At 41.2% G+C, this 7000-nt stretch overlaps 1 pseudogene across 1 annotated transcript; it reads left to right on the top strand.

The window, feature by feature from the left end:
• Positions 1-5918: 5918 nt before the first annotated feature.
• Positions 5919-6414, top strand: LOC311622276 (large ribosomal subunit protein uL11-like; annotated as a pseudogene). The gene has a single exon. The product of its transcript is annotated as a large ribosomal subunit protein uL11-like (transcript).
• Positions 6415-7000: the final 586 nt, after the last annotated feature.

Here is a 7000-nt window from a genome sequence, read left to right as displayed (position 1 = left end):
CATACCGGCCCTGCACTGTCCACCTTCAAACTTTTTTTTTTTTTTTTTTTGCTTAAAACAAAAAAGAAATTTCTATTTTATTCAAGCTACTACTTTTTAAGTTTCACTCATAACTTAGCCTATCCCAACTGATAATTTTAAAATATATATACATACACTCTACATAATATTGAATTAGATACATAATAGTGAAATCTATGTCCAAAAGCGGGCATTAAGTGGTCATTGAAGAGAGGCAGACTTCAGTGTTTCAACTGGAACAATTATAGATTTTTCTTTTGTGGATGTAGATTTTATTTATGATTGACATCATTTCTGAAAAGTTGCAGTGTTTGCCCAGAATAAATTAATGAATGGTTAAACTACTATATTAAATTGAGGGATTGTTTTCTATTTTAGAACAGTTTACAGAGGCATGAATTTCTCAGTTGCATTGGGTATTCCAAGGGAACATGTTTCATCTGCATTCTTGCCATCTTTGTCTTTCACCAAAGCATCAGCACCATTGAAAACACCAGTGCTGCAATCCTATCTCTTGTTTGTTAAAGCACCAAAGCTGCGCTGATTTGCATATTAGTTGACATAAATTTCAATATTAATTTCGCAGCCTCTAAATCTAAAAAATAAGTACAACCTGCTGCAATTACACAGATAACCAGTATTTAGGACACATGCATGCCTAAAAGTTTTAAGTGTTCCACATTTAATTATACTCAGATTATACTTACACATTGACTCACACAGCTGTCAAACTTTAGGTTATGAACTTCACAATGAATTTATTCCTTTAGCCAGATGGAAAGTCTCCATTTCAGAAGAAATGATAATGCAGTTTCAGGAATGTATTGGTCAGGACCACTTTTAATTATATATGACAGAAAACTAACCTAACACTGTGTTAAGCTCTATTGTGAATTTATTGTCTCACTCAACTCAGAAGTCCAAGGGGTTGTCTGACTTTGGGTACAACTAGACTGAGTGTTCAAATGATTACTCTGGAACCTTTCTGCTCTGACTCCTCTGGCTTCGCTCTTGAACAGATGCCTTTTACATGCGGTAACAAGATATTCCCTGCCAGTCCCAAGCGAATAGCATCCTTGCCTCTTATATTCTCAGAAGAATTACCAGGCCCTCTCTCTCCACATCAACCTTCAGTCAAGTGCCCAGCCTATTAGTTGACAGATTTGCCAGAATTACATGTAGTTAGGAAGGAATTGTTCCCAAAAGCAACCAATGTGTGTGTGTGCCGGGGGGGGGGGGGGGGGGGGGGGGCGCGACATATCACACACATAACACAAAAGGTAAAAAAGGAATGTGTACTCATGAAGGAAAGATGATCATTCATTGGCTTTTGTGCAGGGTTTTTTTGTTAGTTTGTTTGTTTTTTAATATATTTTATTGATTTTTCACAGAGAGGAAGAGAGAGGGATAGAAGTTAGAAACATCGATGAGAGAGAATCATCGATCAGCTGATCCCTACTGGGGATGTGCCCGCAACCAAGGTACATGCCCTTGACTGGAATCGAACCTGGGACCCTTGAGTCCGCAGGCTGACACTCTATCCACTGAGCCAAACCAGTTTTGGCAATTCATTGGCTTTTGCTGAAATGAAGATGAGATCGACTTATTACTGGGCTGAAAAAGCTATGTCCCTACATAGCGAGTCTGAGCCACTACAGTGGGAGAACCCCTAGGAAGTTGGTGATATGTACGGTACTAGTGCTTCTGAAACTCTAATGTGCGTACAAATCACCTGGTGTTTTATTAAAATACAGATTCTGATTCAGTAGGTCTGGGGTAAGGCCCAGGTCATGTTGATGCTGCTGGCCCATGGACCACAATTTGAATAGTAGTAAGGGTATACCCTCAATTGCTATGGAAAGTCTGTTTGACCTCAAGAGCCCAGCTCCCTGTCTTTCTTCAGAGTTGTTCCATTCTCACCACTTTGACACAGCCCATGGATAAAGCTATCATTACTGCTGCCACCCAGGAGCTAACAAGGTCAAGATCCCTGCCTTTTTTAGTCTCCTGGCACAGGTGTACTAGCTTCTACTTTGTGTGTAAAACAGTCCCTGGTGGGCTAGTGCCCCCTGTGATTGGCACATGTTGAAGCAGAGATACTGTGCTGAGTAATTAGGCCTTGCCACTGTTTCATGCCTTTCAGAGTGCATGCTCCTAAATTATGGAGTTTAGGAAAACTGTTCCACTAATAGCACCACTTTCTGGACATGCCAAATTACTTGTGTGCATAATTTACAACAAATTCATAAGTCTTACTCAGCACCTGGGTGCTCTTGCTCATGTAGCGTGCAGGTGTATAAAAGATGTATGATCTCTTCTCCGGGACGCTCTCCAGACATAATACTCATCAGCTGCATCCTGAACAAACAAGAATTTCATCTGAGAATGTGAACACCAATAATGGGGAAGTAGGCATTATTTAGCTGAATGTTACATTTCTGTGCTTCCCTCTCTGCCCTTTTCCAGACATAGCCTTGGTTCCCCTCCTACCCCCGCCCCCAATTTAGCCCACAACCAGCACCCCATTTCCTATCTCCATGAAGGAGCAAGGAGTGAAGGAAAAACCTAACAGGACTTGTCTTTAATAAATTAATTCACGTGAAAATGAACTGCAAGAATGGTCTTAATGGGGAAGAAACCCCTGACCAGAATGCATTGAAGCAGAGAAGCAGTCCCACCCATGTGACCTGGGAGATCCCAGTTTACTGGCTAATTGTATTATGTGTAAGTTTTGCCTGGGGAAGCCAACTCTTCCTCCCCTCCTTTCCCCTCCCTGAGTCACTACAGGAAGAAAGAACCCAGGGCGTGTTATGCGTCATCAGCCCACTCCCTTGCCGCAGCCCTCTCCAGCTCTCCAGCCCTCCAGCTCAGAGTCCCCCTGGCAAATGTCTCTCCCAGAGTCGCAGGTTGGTACACACTGCCAAAGAGAAGAAAATCGCAGTGTAGTCAAGCATTTGATGTGGGCACTTGCTCCAAGTACAGGGCTCAATTTCCTGTACGGAAACCGATCCATTCTTGGGAATCTGAAATTCATACCACATTTTGTAGAAATCTGATGGGAAATTATGTCTGGGGGAATTTCCGCAACTTAAGCTATGCAAATTCACTATTTGATTGTAATGCCAATCCATGATCTGTGCTGCTACCTTGCCTCTTATAAGATGAGAGGCTATAAACACTGGTACGTATATTAAAAATGAATCCACCAAAGTAAAATTAGCCCTCAGCAAATGCTTATTTTCCTAGAATGTTATTTCTCAGATGGATTGGTATAATTTTTAGTGGTACATATTTCCAGCCTATAATATGTATATAAGCCTATCAAGACCTGATAGAAAAAATGCATCCGATAATACACTGTGAACTAGGGATCAATTCTATACTTGTCTCAGGGGAGGTATCTAGTAACCTAATAGAATGTTTCCAATGCTAATTTCTCTGATTCTGTGAAATCAATTTCTCTATAAACTATAACCAGGACATGAGTATGTAGCAAAAACTAATCGTATCGGCATAATAGGCATGTCAAATTCCGGTGTAATGGACATTCTGTTGTCCTTTTATTGAAACTAATAGACTAGCGTGAAAAGGAATAAAATACTGAAAATGAGAAGTTTATGGCTTTGACTTTTTTTTCTAGCCTTTTAAATTTGACGGTATAGCATATTGGCTCTCCATCTCCTTTTATGGGTGTTTGAGTCTGACCCTGTTAAAAATGACAAAGAAAAGGCCAAGAAGAAGCATTTTCCCACTATCTTACCCTCAACGGTGTGGTTGAGAAATAGCCATGCTACGGCATCTTCATCTGCAGGGCTCATGTGTCAGCTGCTGTTGTTGAGAAGGTTCAATGAGGGAGAAGAGTTACGAGGATGAGGCTCCTGCTTTGTAATGTTGACAAATTAGCTGATCTCAGCTCTTTGTTTCAAAAATGCTTCTACCCAAAGAGAAGAGGGTGAAATTGAAGTTGGTTATGCCAACCCAGGATGACCTTGAGTGAAATAGATCTCTCTGTTTACCAGTCATAAAGATTACAGTGAGACTCATCAGTCAGGAGGCCAGCAGTATCATAGATTTATCTTACTAATTTGAACTTCACTGGCATTGAAAGCTAAGGTTTTATGGCTAATGATTATTGTGTGTTTTTGTTGTTGTTGTTGTTATTGTTATTTCATGGGGTTTGGAAAGCCTCTCCCAAAACAGATGGAATTTCCTCTTTGGTACTTATCACAAGTGTGCCTGATAATTAGTTTTGTGATTATCTATTTAATGTCTGACTCCCCCATGGGCTCTAAGTGCTATGAAGTCAGGAACTGTATTCATCCTTTTAACCTTATACTAGTAATCCCCATTGCTACCATAGGTTCTCAATAAATAGAGGGCCCAGTTTGCTCGGGATAAGTTTTTACCCGTTTTCCTCTAAGAATTCTTTAAATAGACAGTCACTCTATCATTAGATATGCGTTAGATGGGAGAGTGGGGAGCAAACACTGGACCATGTATTGGAAATGACATTGGTGCCGAAACCGGTTTGGCTCAGTGGTAGAGCGTCGGTCTGTGGACTGAAAGGTCCCAGGTTCGATTCCGGTCAAGGGCATGTACACTGGTTGTGGGCACATCCCCAGTAGGGGTGTGCAAGAGGCAGCTGGTCGATGTTTCTCTCTCATCGACGTTTCTAGCTCTCTAGCTCTCTCCCTTCCTCTCTGTAAAAAATCAATAAAACATATTTAAAAAAAAAAAAAAGGAAATGACATTGGGTTTGGTTGAAGTTCTAACTCTGCTACCAGTTATGTGACTTGGACAAGTGACTTGAGCATTCTGAGGCTCAGCTTCCTCATGTGAAATGGAAAAAATACAGATCAAATAGGATGTCTATCACACTATAATTTCTCAATAAATATTTCTTTTCTTTTCTTCTTCACTTAAGTCGGCACTATCCAACATTACTTTCTGCGATGATGGAAATGTTTCATATCACACTGTCTAATATGGTGATCGCCAGCCACACGTGGGTCTTGAACACTTGAAATAGGACTAGTTCCACTGAGGCATTGACTTTTTAAATGTCTATATAGCTTTAATTAACTGACATTTAAATAGCCACCTAGTACTAGTGGCTACTATATTGGACAGCACAAGTTACGTCCTGAACCTCCTTATGTTTCAGAAGCTCTATGGGGGAATGACATAAATAGCAAGTGTTAATAGAGCTCTCAATAACTGTTCTGGGTCTTCAGCATCTAGGATTAATGAGTGTTTTCCATTTTCTTTTGTGAATCACATATTTTAGGGCTCACTGATTTGACATTGTTTTAGCAAACTGTCCACATCCGGATGTTCGTTAACTTTTAAAAAACCCAGGACAGTTCTCATGATTATAACACACATTTGAAATGAAATGACTGGGCCTACATTTCACCCAGGAGAGACAGGCACCCCTAGAGAGCATTCACCATGCTAAGAGAATCATAATTTTACAACACTACTGGACTTCCACCAATACTGTGAAGCTACCAAATGTGCTTTATTTATGAGATAAATAACTTGTGGTCCCTTGGACCTTTTTTCCTGGCTTGGTGAGCAATAGTACAAGCCATTTTGAATGTCAATCTTTTTATGTTTGGAATTTAAATTTGGGGATAGGCAAATGGTTTTATTCCACTAAGATTTCAGACTGTTGCATTAGTTCTTGAGCAAAGTGTGTTGTTCACTTGAGGAAGGAGAAAAATAGAGTGACACATTTTCCCTGGTTTCCAGACAAATTAAATGGAAGATTTATTTTGACACTTTACCTGGAAAGGGGACATCATTAAAAACTCTGATGAGCTTTTCGGCTTTCGGCTCGGAGGAGGCTTAGGTGCAACTTTCTTCGGGTTCATCTGACACCAGCTGCCTCCACCATGTCACCAAAGTACCACCCCAATGAGATAAAAGTTGTAGACCTGAGTGCACTGGTGGAAAAGTGAGTGCCATGTCTGCCGTGGCCCCCAAGATCCACCCCCTGGGCCTGTCTCCCAAAAAGGCTGGAGATGACATTGCCAAAGCAACTGGTGATTGGAGGGGTCTGAGGGTTACAGTGAAACTGACAATTCAGAACAGACAGGCCCAGGTGGAGGCAATGCCTTATGCTTCTGCCCTCATCAAAGGACCGCCAAAAGCCAGAAAGAAGCAAAGAAGCAAAATATATATATTAAGCACAATGAAAACACAACTTCAATGAGATTGTCAACATTGCCGGACAGATGTGGCACCAATCTTTAGCTTAGAGAGCTCTCTGGAACCATTAAAGAGATGCTGGGGACTGCCCCATCTGAGAGCTGCAATGCTGATGGCCGTTGCCCTCATGACATCATAGATGACATCAGCAGCCGTGCAGTGGAATGCCTGGCCAGTTAAGAACTATAAAGGAAAACATTTCAATTAAAGATTGTTTGACAACAACAAACTCAGATGACTTTTCTCTGTAGCTGCCACTGAACTTGTAGTCACGAGTCATTCACTCCAGACACAATAGGAGATTGCACTGCGAGCTGACTTTTAAAGCACTGTAAATGCATATTAATACCAGACAGAGCTCCTGATCACCAGAGGAATCCAATGTGCCCTGGTTACAAAACAGTCAGGACTGAAACTTCAGAAACCTAAAAGGGTATCACATGTGTACTTTCAATTTGTTTGAATGAATAGCAAAATCAGATTTCTCGGAAGCTCAAGCTAGTTCTTTTTTTTGCTGCCGCAGTGAGGCAGGACCGTTCATGCCTAATTGTCTAATTGTGCCGGCTTACAGGCTCCCGTGCGCAGACAGCTGGACCAGAGTAACTACTGTTTTTGTCCTTTTTGATTCACTATGAGGGTTTTTTCTCTATGGATGCCCAGAACTGACCTTTCAGAATGTGCCTACGAGAGAAATTTGTTTTCCATCCGTCACCACACCTTCAGCCAGGAAGACAGCTCTGTTCCAAATTAGGACAAACCAAAGCAC

This window comes from Pipistrellus hanaki, assembly GCF_964339955.1.
Source record: "Pipistrellus hanaki genome assembly, chromosome: 5".
Taxonomy (NCBI): Eukaryota; Metazoa; Chordata; class Mammalia; order Chiroptera; family Vespertilionidae; genus Pipistrellus; species Pipistrellus hanaki.
Note: the sequence above shows the minus strand (reverse complement) of the source record. Positions and strands in the feature narration are given on the sequence as shown.